The sequence below is a fragment of the Molothrus aeneus genome, chromosome Z, assembly GCF_037042795.1.
Source record: "Molothrus aeneus isolate 106 chromosome Z, BPBGC_Maene_1.0, whole genome shotgun sequence".
Lineage (NCBI taxonomy): Eukaryota > Metazoa > Chordata > Aves > Passeriformes > Icteridae > Molothrus > Molothrus aeneus.
This window is the reverse complement of record NC_089680.1, coordinates 14766894-14786675: the sequence shown is the minus strand read 5'-3', so window position 1 is coordinate 14786675 and position 19782 is coordinate 14766894. Positions and strand designations below refer to the sequence as shown.

The 19782-nt window shown below is 41.4% G+C and overlaps 1 protein-coding gene across 3 annotated transcripts in view; it reads left to right on the top strand.

The window, feature by feature from the left end:
* Window positions 1–10048: 10048 nt before the first annotated feature.
* Window positions 10049–19782, top strand: part of SPIN1 (spindlin 1) — a 63154-nt gene continuing 53420 nt past the window's right edge. Inside the window, exon 1 of one of the 3 annotated variants that reach the window (XM_066568784.1) lies at window positions 10049–10118. The gene's annotated coding sequence lies outside the window, so the exon portion shown is untranslated. The other 2 variants (XM_066568783.1, XM_066568782.1) reach the window with 2 other exon arrangements.

The window sequence follows — 19782 nt, the reverse complement described above, 5'->3', positions numbered from 1 at the left end:
TATCAGCATATTCCAAAAATGCATATTCATGGAAGGCTGCAAGAAAATGCATTTTAGAGAGATCTACTCACCTGTGAGATGTTCATGTAAATTTCAGTTTTTAATGTATACAGTTCCTGGAAATATTCAAGATATTTAAAACACACAGGTAAGCCTCAGGAAAAAAATGTAAGAAACTGTTCTGCAATTATGGTGATCACGAAATACTACCATTGGGGATTTTGGTGATCATTAACTATCTGCTTTCTGGAATTAACCTAGATGTTAAGTTTTGATGGTTTCCTTTTGAGTTAAGAGGGAAGGAAAATATTTTAAATGAAGGTGCTGAGAATCTCTGTAAGTTAATGAGCTCCCTTAAATCTTCTCAAGATTTACAAAGTGATCTTTATTCTCCATATTAACTGTGTACTAGAAATACATATAGTATGACTGCTGCTCGCTGGCTTCACAAAATGAAAGAGTACTCAGGCTGACTACTCCGATAATATTATTAAATATAAACAGATTGGAAACAATTATTTTTAGACTGTAGACTAGAGAATTTCATTATATGAACAGTCAGTATATGCCGTAGTTTGGTTAAGTCTGGCAGAAAAAGCACAGGAAAGCCTTAAGAATCTTTATCTAGGCAATTGCACCCACAAGAATGTTCATTCACAGTACCACTAACAGGTGCTTACATAAAAATTTCCTTTACTGCATCTACCAGTGCAAGAGGAAGTTGTGGGGAAATCAAGATTAAGATCAGAAATTAGATTAAGATCTTTTGAGCAACCAAACAAAAATTGCATCTATCATGCTAAGAACATTTACATTAAATTTAACTGAGTTGTACACATTAACATAAAAAACTAGAAAAAAACAATGCTCTGCACCAAGCAAACAATAGCAAGTGATAGAGGAGAGTAAGCGCTAGTAGGGAGTATCTGAAGTGAAATTTTAGATTGCATATATAGAGAGAAACAAACTAGGAACAATTTCTTCACTAAAAGGGTTGTCAGGCTCTAGAACAGGTTGCCCAGGGAAATGGTAGGAGTCACTACCACTGGATGTTTTTAGAAGATATGTAGGTGAGACACAGAGACATAATTAATGGTGGACCTGGCTGTGCTAGGCTAGTGGCTAAACTTGATCTTAAAGGTCTTTTCCAACCAAAATAATTCTATGATACTATGTCAAAATACAATTTTATAATTAAATTCAGTTAGAAACTTTTAGTCCCCTTGTATAAATTTTTGCTCCCAAGTGTGGTTTAGAAGGTATTTTGGTTTTAATCTCCCCAGAGGAAAAATATTAAGGCACAAAGGACAGTTATTTTGTGAAAATACTACTACTAAATGGATGTCTCCATCCTTTATCAACTGGTTCAATGGTGAAAAGCAGTGTTTGTTCAGCAGAACAGCACATTGTTTCCATGAAGACACATGATGGGTGCAATGGAATGGATCACATTCCACTAAATCCATATATAGAATTATTATATTTCTGTCCTGGGAGGTACCTATTGAAATAGCTGTGAAGTTCTGTGGGTATGTCTTCTATCAATTGTTCTGGTGTGATTTGGTTCCGTTTGCTGTATAGGCTTCAGGAAGCTTGTCCCTAATGAGTCTCACAGGGTTGTGCGGAAATGAAGTTCGTGCTTTAAATATGTTTTATGAATTCTTAATAGAATTTTCAAAACAGACTGGTATAAAATAACTGTATGAGGTATCACTTCATATTGTATGAATTTTACATAGGTTTTCCTTAAATTCTTCTCTCCATGCTGAGCCTTGTAAACTACTTTTCCCTTGTGTTACTCTTTCTTAATTTCTTTCCAGGTTCTGTTGCAAGTGCAGCTGAGTATAAAGTAATTGAGGCTTTTATGCAAGCATATGTTTTAGATGGTTGCAGGTTTTATGAAGGTGGATGTGTTATGTCTGAGTTTAAGTGCACCTAGTCGTCCACAGGTTGCTATTTCTTTTCATATTCATCATCCTACTCAGAGCTTACTGGATAAGTATCACTATAAAAACAGACTAATTTGGATCCCTAGACCATCACAGCTGAGACCACTAAAATGTTCATCTTACCAAGTTTTGTACAGACTGCATCTTCAGTATCAATACAGAACACAGTAAAGCCCACTTTCCTCTTTATACTAACCATGTGTAAGAATTAGCAAACACATCTGAACTGGAAGTGACATGGCTGTACTTAAAGCAAAATAAATTAGGTAATGAAGACAGCACACATAAAAAGTGAAGGAACAAATGAAAATAAGAAATATAAAGCACAATTTACAAGTAAAGTACAAGTTTTCATAGTAAATACTATGAAAAATTGAAACAGAACGAGATATGCTAATAATGGAACTGGAAAATACCTTTTAAGTCCTAATTAGTCCAACACTACTGAGAGGAAAATCACACAAGTTTATCTACATTGTATTTTCTATCTTGCATAGAAATACATTTGCCCTTCTTAAAAGTATTTCATAATTTTTCTTCTCCTTTCAGTACTAAATCTTTGAAATAACAGTCTTCCTATATTCCTTGAAGGCTATTAATAAGTTGAGGTGACATGCCTTTTTTCCCAAGATTGGTCACAGTGGTTTTCTTTCTTTTTCTTCCTGCTGTGTACTTTTTTAGTATTATTGTTTGGTTCCCCTGGAAAGCCTTAAAGAACATGGCACAGAGACCACATGAATCTCAAGTGGTTATGTAACTCTTTTAAAAAAAAAATTATCAGAATGGAAATGATTGTCATATATTTGCAAAAAAGTTGTTAATCAAACTTCTCATGTTTCAAAGCCCATATAATGGAAATCACGAACAAAAAGTGTACTTTGAAGTATCTTCCTTTTCTGTCATAGAGATTAATGTCTTCTACCTATATGGAAATCAGTGAAAAAAATGCTATATTTTGTTCTGCAAAAGGCTGGCAACTACTTATTTTGGATATATGTGTATGAAAGTGAGGAGGGACGATATAAGAGTGGGAGGAAAAGGGTTTAAATTTCTGCAATAGTAGTATGATCCACTGGACATTGTCTCTTGCTGTGATCAAAGTAAGTCTGTGAAGCAGGATGTCATCTCATATGACAGAAATATTTATCTGTTTTAAAAGATAATCTGTTAATATCTGTGATTCTTCTCTCAAAGCACATTAGACTCCTTCTCCTTCAGTAGTTTATCATTCCTTGACACTTAGTAATAGATCATTCACTTATAAAAGGGATGTAACTACACCAGTAAAAATGAAGACTTTTGTTAATAGTAGGAAAAATATAATCACAAATTGAGACTGAGCTATAAGAAAAATAATTAATTTGGCTACAAAAACTTCCCTATCAAACCTCTAAAATTTCAGTTAGTTTTTAGATTTTGCTTCAAACTGAAGTTCTAATTTAATTTATTTTGAACATAGTTTAGTTTGTTTTTTACTTTTTATATGTTTCAATTCTAAGCAGATTCACTGTAAGCCTAGAAATTAAACACATTGATCAGAAGTCACTCTCTCTGTTAGCACATGATAGACATTTCTGATAGATCCCGAGCTTCAGTTCTGTAGCAGTTGGAGAATCTCTTTAGGCTGAGCTTTATTCACCATATTCTGATGCATACATAGATAAATTTTTCAAAAGACAAGTTTTAATATAAATACCAATATTTGAACCTTATTGTTGTTTTACTTAAATTGTTAGAAGACAGGTATTTGGTTCCCGTAGATGTGATAATACACAAATGTTGCAACTATGTCATTCAGTAAACACACTAGGAGGCCTGTTTCCTTTAATTTTAAATAACTTCTATATCAGCTTTATAACAACTAGCTTGGAACAGACAAATTTTCCAGAGAGTCAATTAAAGCTACTCTTTAATACAGCAATTAAGTCCCATTAGTCCCTTAAAGAAAATTAAAACAACAGGCTGACTAATCCCAGTATTTAAGGATGCGGATTGAAAATCAGGCTCAGAGGCAAGGTAGCATTTCCCCTTCAAATTCACAACAAGCAACTTGTATTCCAAGAGTTCTTGATTCTACCATCAAGTCAATAATCAATTTGTTTCTTCAAGACTGACTGCTAATAATTCCTAGAAAAAGAAAATGTTTCTGGAACTGGGGAGAACATGGTTCCACCCAAGACCAGCCTTCAAAGCTTGTGGGAGATTTCAGCCATTCTGTTCCCAGAGAAACTAAGCAGCATTTAGAGCATTAAACATTCCAAGAAGTTTTTGTACAACATTTTGTAAAAAACCAGGATACTAATAACTGAATTAAGCGGCTTTTTGAGTTCACAATGTGATGGTGTCAAATTGAGCTCTTCATGACTCTTAAGGTACTCCTAAGGAAGCAAGATGAAGAGTGTTCTACAGGTCTTCAGGAATTAGTTTCTTTGTCTTATGTTGTAACAAAAAAGTCACATTATGTCATGTTATACCTGCCAAGCTCTAGCGGAAGGCTTTTCACCCTAATGGAACCAAAAAGTTAGGAGCACAAACAACAGTTCACCATGGCCATGTGAAAAGAACTTGCAACCTTGTGCTTTTTTTAGCAGGGAATTTTGAAATGTTCCCCCACATTCTTTTTTGTTTCCCTGGTTCACAGATGACAAGAAGGAGACAATATTAATGGAAGACTTCTGATATAACTACTCCTCCTGCAGTTGAAGAAATATTGCTGAGTCTCTTCCATAAGGAAGACTATTTAGTACAAAATATAGCATCTGGGTTTGCTTTGGTCAGCATCTGAGGGCTTGTATTGCCTAGCCTAATTAGTTGTCAGATAGCCACATAGTCTTGGGCTTCTCTGGACAGACATGACCTCCAACATTTCCTCAGAAAACCTGAATGGACATGAGAGCTCCAAGCTTGTGCCAAGGAATCCACAGTCCGGCTGAAGCAGAAGGTCAGATCCAAAGCTGCAAGGGTTACACAGTTCAATTTGCCCTGCCCCACCTACAGTCAGGGAGGAGCTCTCAGGAATTCAGAAGGAAGAACAAATGGCCTTGATGGGCAGTCAGTTTCGCAAGAGCTTCTCAATCAAGTGATCTCCTATGGCTCAGGGATCATCACACTTCAGATCCTGAAGCAAGGAATGGCTTGATAGCACTGAGGATCCTTTTCTGTGAGGGTTTTCCAAAGTAATGACTCTCTCATTCTTTCCAAGAGAAGAAAACAACTACAACCCTGACACAGGATTAACAGTAGTTACAGTTTTCCTTTTAAGCTGCTCCTGCCCCCTCCAACAGCATAACAGAACTACAGTGTCAGGAGTGTGTGCACGACCGAATTCAGTCCTTGCTCCTGGGACCACAGAAATTACTTTCTTGATTTCACATGTGGCGTGATGACTTCAGGAGCAAGACCTCGTTGGACTCAAATACTATTTCGTTTGAAAAGCAGCTACATCCCATTTATGTTCTGTGGCTCATAAACTGAGGAACAGGACCTGTGGTACAATGTAAAGGCTTCTGGGTGAGCATGGTAACTGGAGTTATTGGCAATGCATATTTTGGTCTGGCTTCCTGGGTACAGAAACATCTGAACTGACAAAGTGTAGGAAGACTAGAATTGGTTCTTATATGTTGTGGTCTGAATGGAAGCTTCAGACAAAGTTAAACAGAGAGACCTTCCCATTGTGACAGAGGGTTCAGAAAAGACTCCCTTGCTTTCTGAACTCCTTCTCAGAGAGAAGTCTGGGTGTGCTGGATCCAATCCTAGTCACAGATTTAATCAATGATTATGTCTAAAGGACTACATAGGTCTGATCAAAACTTATATGACTTTGTGCTGCAAGATTGAGGATGACAAACCAAACACATCTATATGAAGAAAGTAAATCAGTTACTTTAATTGATGATAGTGATTAGACTAAAAGACTTCAGTCAGGACTGTAACTACTAGCTGAGTGCGCTATTTGTTAAATCAATAATTTTGAAGCTAGCTAAATAATTATTGAATGGAGACTCATGCTACTTATGCAAACCAAAGACCGTGGGCAAAGTAACCCTGAGGGACATCAGCACTCAATCTCCACATGTACTCCTAGAAGGACTGTGTTGCAAGTTCCTCCTGGAAGAAGAGGGACTGGGCTTTCATAGTACAAAGTCATTGACTGTAAATGACATGTTTCTAGGCCAGTTATGTCAGCTCAGCAGCATTTAGCTCAGCACCTTTAAATCGATTACAGTGTAATCACTTGCTGGTTTTTTTATCAGGATCTTTGTCTGCAGCCTCCTCAGCAATGTCAGTTACTGTCAGAACACTGGTTTTTACATCCTCAGAATGTCTAGTTTTGGGATAAAAGACTCAGGCTGGCTTCAGCATTCTTCAAAACCAAAAGCAACATGAATCCCTTCTCTATCTACCACTGATAACTTTTACAAATAGAGAAAGGTTTGAGCTATTTACCCCCACTTAGGCAGAGCATCCTGCTACAGTCAATGACAGCTCAAAAGAACTAATACATCCTAGTACCATTAAATCCTTTCAGAAAAATGGCACCACAGCCACTACTGAGAAGCTGTTACTATCCTTCCATTATTAACTAGCTGGGATATTAACTAACTGTTAATATCCTTCCATGATGGAGTATGTCCCACACCATATATTCAGATCTATGTATTCTCGCTGTCTGAACAGTCATGCATGATTTGATGGGTGGACTGTTCAGTAGATGAGGAATTGGTAGGATGCTTGCATCCACAGAATAGTGTTCAGAAGCTCAGTGTCCAGATGGAGGTTGGTGACAAATGGTGTCCCTCAAGGGACAAGTCCTGTTTAATGTCTTTATCAAAGTTGCAGACAGTGAGATCAAGTGCACCCTCAGCGTATCTGCAAAACACCAAGCTGAGTGATGCAACTGACACAACTAAGGGATAAGATACCATTCTTAAGGACCTGGACAAGCTCAGCAAACATGTGAATTTCATGAGGTTTAAAAAGACCAAGTTCCAGGTGCTGCACCTCAATCAGGGCAACCTGCAGTATCAATCCAGGCTGGGGGAGGAACAGATGGAGAGCAGCCCTGTCCAGAAGGACTTGGGTGTGCTGGTGGGTGAGAGGCTGGACATGACCCAGCCATGGGCACTCCCAGCCCAGAGAGCCAAACGTGTCCTGGGCTGCATCCAGAGCAGCGTGGGCAGCAGGGCCAGGGAGGGGATTCTGCCCCTCTGCCCTCTCTGGTGAGAGCCCACCTGGAACCCTGCATCCAGCTCTGGGGTCCCAGCCCAGGGAGGACATGGAACTGTTGGAGTGACTCCAGAGAAGGGATACAGAAATGGTCAAAGGGATGAAGTACCTCTGCATAAGGGAAGGCTGAAAGATTTGGAATGGTTCAGCCTGAGGAAGAGAAGGCACTAGGGAGGCCCCAAAGTGGGCTTTCAGTACTTAAGCAAAGCTTGTAATAAAGACAGGGACAGACCTTTTAGCAGTAGCTGTAACAGCTGAACAAGGGGCAATGATTATATACTGAGTGGGGATTTAGAGATCGTAGGAAGCAATTTTTTACAATGAGGGTGGTGAAACACTAGCACAGGTTGCCCAGAGAGGGGACAGATCCCTGATCCCTGAAAACACTCAAGGTCAGACAGATGAGGCTCTGAGCAAACTGAGCTGAAGCAACCTCTAGTTGAAGATGTCCCTGCTCATTGAAGGGGCATTGGACTACACGACTTTTGAAGGTCCCTTCCTAGCTACGCAATTCTATTACTCTATGTCTATTTTAATTTCAGGAAAATTTAGCCAATGATTGCTTATCTAATGATATGCAAAGCTGGTTACAGATTTTACAAGCCGACACAGATGGTACAGCATTATTAACTTGTACCCACATCTTTACCAATCTTTGTCCCCTACTTCATTGTTTCTCACTCTCTTTCTCTTTCTTTCTCAGAAGTTTCTTCCTTTAAATTGCAAATGAATAATCTCTCAGAATCTCAGAACCCTTTTATCATAGGAATTACTGGGGACACAGTTCCTTGTATGAAATTAAGAGATGTGAAAACAACAAGGGAGAAACTAAAAATAAGATTCTTCTGTTCTGCCAATAAGAATTTTAAGCAAAGTTATGTGTGTCTGTACCTTCACATACCATATTTTACTTTCTGTCACAGGCACAGACTTCATGAATGATGTGATCTGTAAGTGTGACTTGGGAACTTGGATACTACCCTGTGCATTTGCTACTGTTGAACTAAGAAATCCCAAATGTCCATTCTTTGAACAAAATCTTCCCTTCCACAAGCTGACTTAATTTCTTGCCAAGCCTTGCTTCAGAAAAAGGTACCAGTATGATTTGTTATGGCAGATCAGCTATCCAACTGCTTTCATAATTAGACAAATTTGTCAAAAGGTAACAATCTTACTGATGTTTCCCATTTTGCTGTGAGCATGACAGTATGAATGGATCTTAGAGGTCTGTGCTTTAAAGATTTACCAAAATGACAGACTAGAATTTGATGACACTGTATCATATTTTCATCAATATATTTCCAGATTATTTTACTTTTTTTTTCCTCTCCTAATTAATGCCTTAGACAGTTTCATCTGAAAATTTCTGGTGTTATAAATGATCAGCAAGAAAGCCAAATTAATAATAATAGCGAAAGATTTTATTTTCGCGACCGAAAATTCAGTCCTCGGAAGCCAAAGCCAAAGAGACAGCATCGAGCTCGAGCTCAGGATCAGCGCTTGGTGAACCTGGATCTGACCTCTAGCACATCAGACCTCCTTCTGTTCACAAATGCCATTTCCAGCAGGGCTGGTTTATACAGTTTTTTCTGCCTGAGGCAGAGGTGCCCCCATTCCTTTTGTCACCCCGCATATGCATGAAGTTTCTTTTCACTGTACAGGGCTGGACAAGTGCTGTGTGGTGGCTGTGTGGTGGTGGGGCGCTGATCACGTCAGGAGAAGTCTGTACTCAGATGTATGTTCTTGACGACTTCAGCTATCTTGATTGATGATACTTATCAAGTGCTGATCATTCTTGGGGTTCCAGGGGAAGCCCATCTCCGCACCAGACGTCTTTTTACTTGCTAAGGAGGCATTCTTTCCTGCTGCCACCAGGAGTTTCGCAACTTCTATGTAGTAATCTGCCTCTGGGCTGTCCGTGGATTTTTGTTACATGTATAATTTATTTTACAATTTTTATTTTATACATTTTCCACACAAGCATGAATTACTTTACATCACATATGACACTGGTATGGCTCACCAAATTTCTTCCTTGTGTTCCACTCCATCTAGATCATGCATGCTTCATGAATTAGAAAATACTCCCCATTAGGATTAAGAAACATACTAATTTTCTCCTAGATGTCCTGGCATCTAATACTAACAGTTGAAAAGATGGCATCTTCTTATGGTCTGTCAATTGCTGAACAAGTCTTGATTACTTGCAGGTTTTCCATTACTGCTCCCTCAAGTACTGTCCCTCAGCCTGCCAGGGGCATGGAGGACAGCCCTTCAAGAGGGGGAAAGAATTTTTAACTACTGCTTTTGTTCAGCACAGATTTTTGAAGGCTTCCCCACCTTTTTTCATGTCCTTATTGCATAGATCAACACGTTTTCAGGGAAACCTTTAAGTTGTGAAGGAACTACACCTTCTTTCTCCCAGTAACGTCGCCTCTCTTGAAATGAGAAGACAATTTCATACAAAAATGCAGTTGTTCGCTTGTATTATTTACAAATACTTTCCCTGCTCAGGTTAAGTGCTAGCCTGCCTTCTGGCAGCTGCACCACACTCTTGACCTTCTTCAGCACCAACCCTGGCAGAATTCAATAAGCGTTTGCACAATGTACTTAGGCACATTGTGTGACTCGTGTCCCGTGCAGGGCTGAGAGCTGGACTCGATGATCCTTGTGGGTCCCTCCCAGCACAGGACATTCAGACACGGCCCGGTGGCTCTCTGTGCCCACTGAGAGCAGGAGGGTGACCTGGGGCACGCCGTGCGCCACTCGCGCCCCGTAGGCCGCGCTGTCGCCCATGGCGGCCCGGGTGGGGCTGCCCGCCGCAGTCGGGGCGGCGCAGTGCGCCTGCGCGCCGCCAGGGGGGGCCAGCGCGGGGGAGGAGGGCGGGCCCCGGCCCTGTGTTTTGAACGGCGCGATGCGGGCGGCTCACTATTTGGCAGGAAGGTGAGGAGGCCTCTATCCTGGCGGCGGAGATCGCGTAGGGAGAGGGGGATCCAAATGTGGCAGAGGCGAGCTGGAGGCAGCGGCCGCGGAGGGGGACAAGCGAGACGAGGGGAGCGGCCGTGCCCGCCGCCGCTGCTGCCGCCGCCGCAGAGAAGCTGAGCGGCCCGGCTGGGAGGGGCTGAGCGGCAGCCCTGGCACCCCCGGGCGCCCGCCCCGCCAGCAGGTGAGCGACCGGGGATAGGGAGGGGACGGGGGGAGCGCAGCCCGTCGCGCCGCCCTTGGCCTGGCCCGGCCCAGTACCGGGCAGAGCCGGAGGGAGTCGCTGTGGGGGAACCGGCGCTCCCAGGCCGACCGCGCCTCGCCTCCCTCGGGCCTCTCACTTCGTGGATCCCCCGCCCTCTCCGCCCGGAAGCCGCGGGCGGCATCGGGGCCGCGGAGGCTCCGGTCTGGAGGTGTCGTCTCTGTTCTCCCTTTCCCCGCAAGCTCCCTGGCTGCTTGGCAACCCCCCCGCCCTTCCGGGCTCCGGGGCTCTGCCGCCCTCCCCCGGCACGGCCCCGCGCCGCATCCGCCCGTAGGGAAGCGGTGCCCTCCCCCTTTCCCCGCTGCGGAGCTATTGTGTGCGGGCTGGGGCCCGCCGAGGGGCTGCTGGCGGATAAGCCTTTCCCCGGGGAGGTGGAGGCGGGAAAGCGGGACGAGGGGGGCGTGAGGGCGGCGGGGGAGCCGGGGCCGCGGGAGACAGCGCCGGCGCGGTGTGTGCGCGCCCCGCTCGCTCTGCGCTGCTGCGATCCTTTGTCTGCTGTGCCGCTTTCCCCTCCTCCCTCGCTCCTTTCCTCCCTCCTCCCTTCCCTCTCCCTCCCTGCGTTCCCCTCTCTCTCCCAGGCTCCAAGCGCTGCTGCAGCTGCAGGTTTGTAAATACTGGACCAACACACACACACACAACATGGCTGACGCTCGCCCTGCTCCTCCACCAGGGTCTCCGCCTTCTCCCTCAGTCTCCGCTGCTTAGCTGCTCCTCCGTGTAGGCTTTTGTTTCTTCCCCCCTCCCCCTTCATCGCCCGTCAAAAAAAAAAAAAAAAAAAAGAGAGGAAAAACAATTCACCCTCCTTATTTGCGCGCATGGCGGGATTTCAAGGGTAAGGATCCTCGCTTTGGAAGCTTTCTCCTTTCGTTTTGCTGTTTACAACAAAATGAAACCTAAAATCAGAGGTGATTTGGGAACCTGGCAAGGCCTGGGGCGAGGGAGGAAGGGAGGGAAGGAGGGGGGGGAACTGGGTGAGCCCCGCTGAGAGAGGCTTGATTGGAATGTGCGTATCTTTTTCTCGTGTTGGGTGGGGGGTGGCGGATGCACCAAAGTGCTGGCAGAGATGAGAATACTGTGTTACACTTGGCAGAATGAACTAGGGCCTTTTCTTTCGTTTCAGGACAATTCGGTATAAGGGGTCAACTCTGGACAATCACATTAAAAAGATCTGAACTAGTTATGTCAGAATAGGCATCGTGTAGTTAAAATCCGTAAAATCGGCGTTTTGGCTTTTTCGCATTTTCTGTATCTCCTTGTTAGTACCTTAACAGCTTGCGAAACATGGAGTATGTAAACGGGAATTTACACTTGTCAGGTCTTCGTGTTGCTAGCTTTCTGTCACAAATTAATTTGCCCTTGTGATGACAATAGTACAAACCGAAGTATTTCCTTTTTCCTAAAAGGAGTGATTTCAGATTTTTTTATTTTGGGGGTTTTTTTTTGTTGTTATTGCTTGTTTATTTGTTTGGTTTTTTGTAAAAAAGGCATGGTAACGTGAAGTTAAGTGAGCTCCCAAATGAAAACAAGACAGCATGCTTTTGACCTCTTTAGTAGTGCAAGGCAAATGCTTAGTTCAGTACCCTCCACCTCAGTTATTCAGAGCACCCCCTTCTGGCTTTGATAAACATGGCTTTTATTTTTGCTGCTTGTGACGTAAAACCAAAACACTTGAAGGTAGTTCGAGCGTATCTAAAGTGATCTGCCATGAAACAGTTTTATTTCTAGTTTGTAAATTAAGGGTGAATGCTGAAAGTGTTATGGCATGATGCTTTATATTTGCCTTCTAGACTTGTTACTGTAATTCCAAGTGTTTAATTTTTCAAGGATCATACTTAAAGATACAGTCTTTATTTATACACATGGATAGCCATAGGTTTCTGAGCACTGCTCTTAAGTAACAAATGTCCTAGCTATGTCGTCTTTTGTCTGCTTTGCTTTAGAAGCTTCTAGTGGAGAAGCACTGGAATGGCACAATCTTGCAGCTTTTACTGAGATAGAAATTGCGAATTAAATACTGCATATGAATACTTCTTTCTGCTGCTTTTTCCATCCCCATTAATAAGCAGTGATTAGCAAAAATTGATTATGGAGAAAATAATATATAGAAGGAGCTTACAACAAGATAAAACTTAAGTCATCCAAATTACAGTATCATTTTGGAATGTGTATCTACGTCATGGCTTCTGAGGCAACTGTTTTAATTCTAGATGGAAAAGTTAGAGCAAAAGTCTATAGCCTGATACATCAGTAGATTCCTGCAACAGGCAATTACTTTTTTTTTTTACATTTTTCAGTTTGAAGGCAATATTGCCTAAACTAGAATAGTTTTACCAGTTGTAGTTAATTTGTCATTTATTGTGATAACTACTGCATTTTGAAATTATGCTCACCTACTAAAAATGTGAAATGCATTGAAGTGTGCAGCTCTTCCCTCCAAATACGTCTTCAGATGCTTAAGCCAATTCTTAGGCTGAAGAGCAAAATAGAATAAAAATAAGCCATCCACAACACAGTTTAACTCTGTTACATTGCAGTTTTGTTGCTAGAGCTAAATTTTATTCTGTAACATTTGTCTCTATTTCATCATCTTTGTGAAGTTTCTTGCCTCTGTAGCATCTTTACTTCACCTTGCATTATTTTCTGTGACACTCAAAAGGTTTTTCTTCCTGTCTTGGTTGTGTTGATTTAGTCAAAAATCAGTATTGTGGGTCATCAGAGCCCAAAAGGAGCAGATGTAGTTCAAGTACCTGCCAAATCTCTGCATCTTCACTTAGTGAAGACCTTCCAGTGTTTTTGACTTTGTGAGTTATGCTAGGCTGTATTCAACCAAATTAAAAACCTGAGACTAGTAAAGCCTTCTTTTCAGAAACTGTTTGGCAAATGAGACTGAGGAAAAGGAAGACTGCAGTAAATGCAGTCTCAGTGATCAGCTTGCTGGGAAAAGTTAGTAATCGACTGTTTTTTCAAAGTAGGCATGCTTTTCAGTAGATCTTTAATCAAGTAAATCATGACTTGCTGTAGTTCTAAATATTTATGAAATTACCAAGTAACATACAGTCCTAAAGGTAATAAACATTTAGTACATTCTTATTCAGTACTTAATATTTTCTCAGTCCATGTATTCTTTCACTCTCTTCTTACCCAGTATCTTTCCTTGCTATCTGTTGCCAGACTGCACTCTTTGACATATTCAGATCTGTAAACCAATAGCTGATGCAAGAGCTGTGTGTAATGTAATGCATGATTTGCTTAATGTTTGACAAATTAAATATTTTTAGAAGGATTCTATTTACTGAAGCTAAACACCATTTTTTAACCTTTTTTCCCGTTTCCAAAGAATGAAGCCTTTGAAGCCTTTTGCTGCATACTTCTCATCATTCCATTTTGTTTTTCTTGTATCCTTTCTTTTTTTTTTTTTTTGACTTGGTAAGAGAAAGTTCAAACTTTGATTTCTTGATGGTGTGGCATGGCAATATGTTTTCATAGGTGACTAAAACCAATTCAACAAACTGGTTTAGAAAACCATCTTCGAAAGCTGTGCATTGAAGCTGAACCAAAAGAGAATGCTCTTACAGAAAGTTGTTTCCTGTTGTGTGGTTAGATAGCTTGTTTCTCATGACAGGTGTGGGAGAATTTTTTTGTTTGTTGTTTTTCTTGTGTTCCTTCTCTTACTGCTCTTTAGAGGTTAGTGATTTTATGATGGAAGGCTGAATGCTGATCTTTCTTGACACTGGTTCTCATAATGAGTGTCTCCTGTATATCAAGATGTATCCCACTTGCTGTCCAGATGCTATCTAGCTGCCATTGTGCCACCTGCCTTAAAAGAATGGGGAATCTATGTCGCAGACATCTTTCATGAAAAATCCTTTCCTAGGATTTTTCCTTGTGAGAAGCTGCAGTTTCAGTAACCAAAGTAAACAATGGTTATCTGCTGCTGTGGAATGCAACAGGTAGAGCCGTGATTGGTCTCCTGTGGGTGTTTGGATTTCTTGACCACTCATGGCAGAGCTGGCTCTTGCTCTGTCTGAGACACAGATCCTTGTTATTCATTCTTTTCTATTCTTAGCTTAACTAGCTGCTGAAGAAACCTTTTCCTTTCTATTGCTTTTTAGTATAGTCTAATGTAACATATATCATAAAATAATAAATCAAGCCTTCTGATCATGGAGTCAGCATTCTCGTCTCTTCTTCATCCTGAAAACCCTTGTGACCGCAGTCACAAATCTGACTTTGCTTTATGAATGTGTAGACTTGCTTCCGTCTGATGTGAATATATATTGAGATCCTTAAAACAGTGCGGTTAACTGGTGTGCATTTAGCTATGAACAGTTGATTCTAGAGACAAAAGGGCCTCCTCGCTGATCCATTTCAAACAGTAGTGGAATAATTTGAGCTAACTGCTTTCACCATGTGGTGGCTGAAGTTAACTTGCTGTTATATAGTAACATGTGAATTTGCTAAAGACATACAGAATTCAGGAGGTGAATGCCTTTCAGTTTGTGGAGGATAGTTCTACAAATCCAGGTTATATTTTTTCTTACTTATTTTCTGTGACATATGTTGTGAAACTGCTGTAAATCTGTGTTAAATGAGGTCTTGAATGACTGACTTGGAAACTTCACTATTGCAATGATTCCACAAAATGAAATATATAGAAATAGTAATGATTACCTGTGGTGTCTACTAGCTGTAACTGTTACCTTATTGTATTTTAATTTTTGCAGTTATTGCACCTTGGTTGAGAGGTTCTTGAAATATTTTGATGAATTCATACTCTTTTTGACAAGACTTAAAAATGTCTAAAACTTGATTAGCTTTTTGATTGGGTTCAGTTTGGAGTTTTTTAGTTGGTTGGTGCTTTTTAGTGTGATTTGCTGATGTTATTGTGGAATATTCCAATACACTATTCAAGTTGTGCACCTACAGATACTGGTGAGAGTAGGTGCTTATTTCAAAAGCAGTTCTGTGGATTCCAGTGATATAGTAAATACTTGACTTTCACAGAAGGGGTGCTGAACTCAAGACCGTCTGTTCCATATGGCATTTTGGACAACATGGAGCTGTATCAATTAGTTACTACTTTGTAGTATAGTAAGCTATTCTAGCTGGTCTGTGCCATCATGGTGAGGTCTGTAAAGTGTCACCAACACAGAGTTCAAAAAAACCCATAAACAACAACAGAACAGGCAAAACCCATCTGCCCAACTTTTTTTCCCATTAATTTCTTTTAATCCAGTTTAAATGTAAAAGAGAGCTTTGCTAGATTATGATTTCTTACCCTAGGTGGATAAGGACAGAAAGAGTCATTAGATGTCAAACTTTTGGTCTATTTGATTTATTAAAATCAAGTAATTATGTGTTTCAGAACTGTTTCAGTTTTACTAATTTAGTGTTTGTGTTTCCTAAATGGAAGTTATTGCTAGTTACATAGAATCAAGGCAGCTCAAGTCCAGTATATTAGCTTGTGATTTAAGTTGAAATTTTTGAATAGAGAAATTTTCACCTTTCTAGATTTAATTATTTTTGTGAGCTGAGTAGCACAAGAAAAAACATGTTCTAGATTAGTTCTCCAGTGAAAATTCCATAAAGTTTTGTTGATTAACTTTTCTGTATACCTTGACAAACATGATGTTTGCTGAAGTCTGGAGCTCTGCTTCAGGTTCTTTTAGTAAGCAAAGGTGAAGTACCTGCCATGGACTGGGAAGTATTATGTGTAGTCTGCTGCATATCTATAACTTAGTTCTGGTTTTAATTGTGCACTTAAAAGTGTCTGCAGATTAGACTGTCTTTCTTCCATTTTCTTGGAATTATAAACATTAGTAAAAATAATGCTTCAAATTTGGAGTTTGTGTAACTCATAAAATTTTACTTGGAAAAGAGTTGAGTGATTTTGGACAATTGCTTGCCCATCATGTTTAATAACCACGTATGGTCTAGACAATGAGCTAAACATCCCAATGAAGCTAGAAAGGAGGCAAACAAGTTAGAGATCAATGTACTCCTTTTTTCTCAAAGCATTCCAGTCGCAGAGAGCTTTGTTGAATGGATGTAATTACTTTTTTCTTCAGAAGTTCTTTGTCTTGTTGGTGAAAGATGGCCTACAAACCCATTAATTGCTTAGGTGTCAGTGGAGCTAAAAATGAGATATTGTGGTGGTGCTGAGATTTTGTGAGATATGATGGGCCAAAATCTGTACTCTGACAAGTATGCCTTCAAAAGCAGCTTAACAATAGATTCTGACTTTCATGTGACTTCACAGACATCTGTTTTTGAGTGCTTTTAGGGTTAAGGGATATGCAGACATTCAATATACCTGGAAACCACAGATTGTTGCTTATTCTTAGGGTTGTTTGATGATAGGCAGAGCAGCTGGGCTCTGGGTCATCTCTCCCTACTGCTGAAGGGAAATTTTCATTTCCTAGACTGCAGGAGTACATCTCAGGTGAATTACATCTCTGTCTTCTGCACTCCTTTTTGTCAGTAAAGCATACATACTGTTAGGTGCCAGACAGAAGACCTGAGGGAAAGTGGACTTTCCTATCTGTTCAAGTCAGGGGAAGTTTTGCTCCTGCCTTCAGTATGCGTTTCGCATACCTGTGTGTCTTGGTTTGAAAGACAGGTGTCTGCTAAGGAAGGCAGGAGTGTCCCTTGGAATGCAACATATTATGCCCTTCCTTCTGAATTGTTATAATTTTGAAGTTAAGGGGCTTTCAGGCAAAGATATGAGAAACGGAATAACAGCTCTTTACTAGTGTGTATAGCAAGGCAAGCCAACAACAGTGGCAGCGAAGGCAAACAAGAGCAGAAATCCCATGGGAGTCTCCTCCCACTCTTCAAGCGCTCTCGCCATCGGTAGGGGGCGGCAGGGGGCGCTGCTGGCTCTCGGCAGGCCGGGCGGGTGGGTGGTTCCCCCGCGCCTGCAGGGGGCGCTGTGCGCGGGTCTGGCTGTGTCTCCCCGCGCAGACAGTGGCGGGCGGAGTCCGTAGCAAGGGAGGGAAAAGGGGTTTCCTTTAGGAACCCCCAGGGGCAGGCATCCTGGTGCCCCCTCTGGATAGCAGAAGGAGCTGTAGCAGGGATATCGGAGCAGTAAACTGGGAAGGTAGGGATTAGCAAAGTCCCGGAGTGGTGGATGAGATTTATCAGGAATTTAGCAGCTGCAGCTGGAACCACGGGGCATTCCTGGATATTCGGGGGTGCAGTGCTACAATGTAGCAAAATCTCAGAACAGTAGCAGGAAAACCAAAATGGCGGGGGCGGGGAAGTGGCAGCCTGGCTCTGAGCAGGGCAGGGAAGAGGCTCCTTGGGAAGGGAAAGTAGTTGGCATCCCGGGGTTTTCTCCTGCGGCACCTCACCAGATGGTGAAAAGTCCCTTTTTTAGTGAGGTTGGTTGGTTGATAATAAGGTCCTAGTTCAGTGTGTGCTCTCACCAGCAGCGAAGCAGGACTGGGCTGGGCCCCAGCGGCGGCAGTGAATTCCCTCCTCCAAGTAGCAGCTCCAACCGTCCTCCTCCAAAGCCAAGTGCAAGAGAGCTAGGAGCCGCCTCAGCCCCTTCTCTTTGCAGCACAATTCTCGTGGCATTTCTGTCTTTCCTAGAGAAACCCAGGGTGAGTAGCCAGCTGGACCCCTCCCTTGAGCTGTGGCCACTTCTCTTATCCCTCGTAAGTACCCAGTCGTTACTGTCTCCTAGCAACACATACGGGAGAAAATTCCCCGAGAGAAAGAAACAAAAGGAAGAATCTTAAAGCCCAGCACTGTGTTTACAGTGTTTATACCTGTGGCTTGTATGGAAAGAGATCAGACAGGTTAATGTTACTTCCTGGCAGTAGGGATATGTGGCTGTATTAACAGTGGATGAAAAGTACTTTTTCCGATGCTGTAACCTTGGCTAACCAGAAATGAAATAGACATTGCATTACAGACAGTTTTAGGCTAGAAGCTTGAAGAACTGAATTTGCATGGATTTGTTTGAGGCAGGCTTTTTCTTTTGCTCTTAGGTATAATTTAATTAAAGAAGGAAGAGTGATGGTGTGAATAAGCATCCCAGGTTTTGATTGTACTTAAGCCTCTAATCACATTTCTTGGAGAGTTTGTGTTTGGGTGACGGTGGTGCAATATGCACTGGCATGAGCTAAAAGGGCAGAGGTGTGGTTGTTGTAGTGTGTACTTTGATTATCTCCACGACAGACTCCTAGAAAGCTTCACCTGGTTTTATGGGGAAGAATATTCTGCTTCCTGAGATCCTTTTTGCTGGAAGATGCCTCACTTTTTCTCTTCAGTTTCTATATTTCCCATTCTCTGCTGCCCAGTTGAGTAGACTCAACTTTGTTTCAAGGACCACAGGACAATTTAGTCCTCCCTACAAATAAGCATGTACATTTTCAAAAGGGAAGAGGGATGTGTGTGTTTTTTGGGAGGATTGTTGTTATTACCAATACCTAGGTTAATGCAGAATCTCAGGAAATACACTTAAGTGTTTATTGGAGAATCTAGTTCAGATCAGATATAAAACTTTTCAAAGAGAAAATTAGATTATAAAGCAAAAAAAGAGACTTCGTTTATCTGTTGCTCTTGCTAGAAGTTCTACCTCCAAGTTCTATCATAATTTACTTTCTCATTTAATTTCTGTTTGTGCACAGTAGAATAGTTTCAGAGCAGCAGTTGTTTCGATTACAACTTAACCACCAAAGTTGAAGAAAGGAAGGCAGGTTTACTGTGGGTCAGACACAGTACAGTAAACAAGTAATTCCAAGGTGATTGTCATTCTGGAAGCTTTGACTTCCTTCTTGCCATGATTTTGTTACCTTCTGTAGCTAGAGAATGAGGACAGCATAGTGTTTTAAGTCAGCTATACTCAAATGCATGCAGATGTTGTCTTAAAGTTCATTTTTTCACAGTCCAGTAAATAACTTCCCAGAGTAGCTTGAAATAGTTTGTCATCTGCTTAAATACTTCACATCTGCTAATTCGTTTCCTGAGTATGTAGATACCATCATCAAAAGTAATATTTCATAATACCATAAAATCCAAAGTAATATTTTGTGCATTTTTCTTCTGTGCTTTTTAAGAAATACTAGTGGTATGAGGGTTGGTGTGTTCTGATGTCTCTGCAACTTTTAGGGAGAGTCACTGGTTTCACATTTGAACTTATCTCTCTGCTGTCTTGCTCCTTAACAACACTCACACTGACACACACATACACACTTATGCAGGATGTGTTGTGTTTTTTCACCAAAAATGGGAAAGAACAGTACTCAAGCAAAGAACGCACCATGGTACATCACAGTGCTGATGGTTCTCATCTTAGAGAAGAATGTATGATTGGTGATTTAGTAAGGTACCATTGTCTTTGATGATGAATCCAGT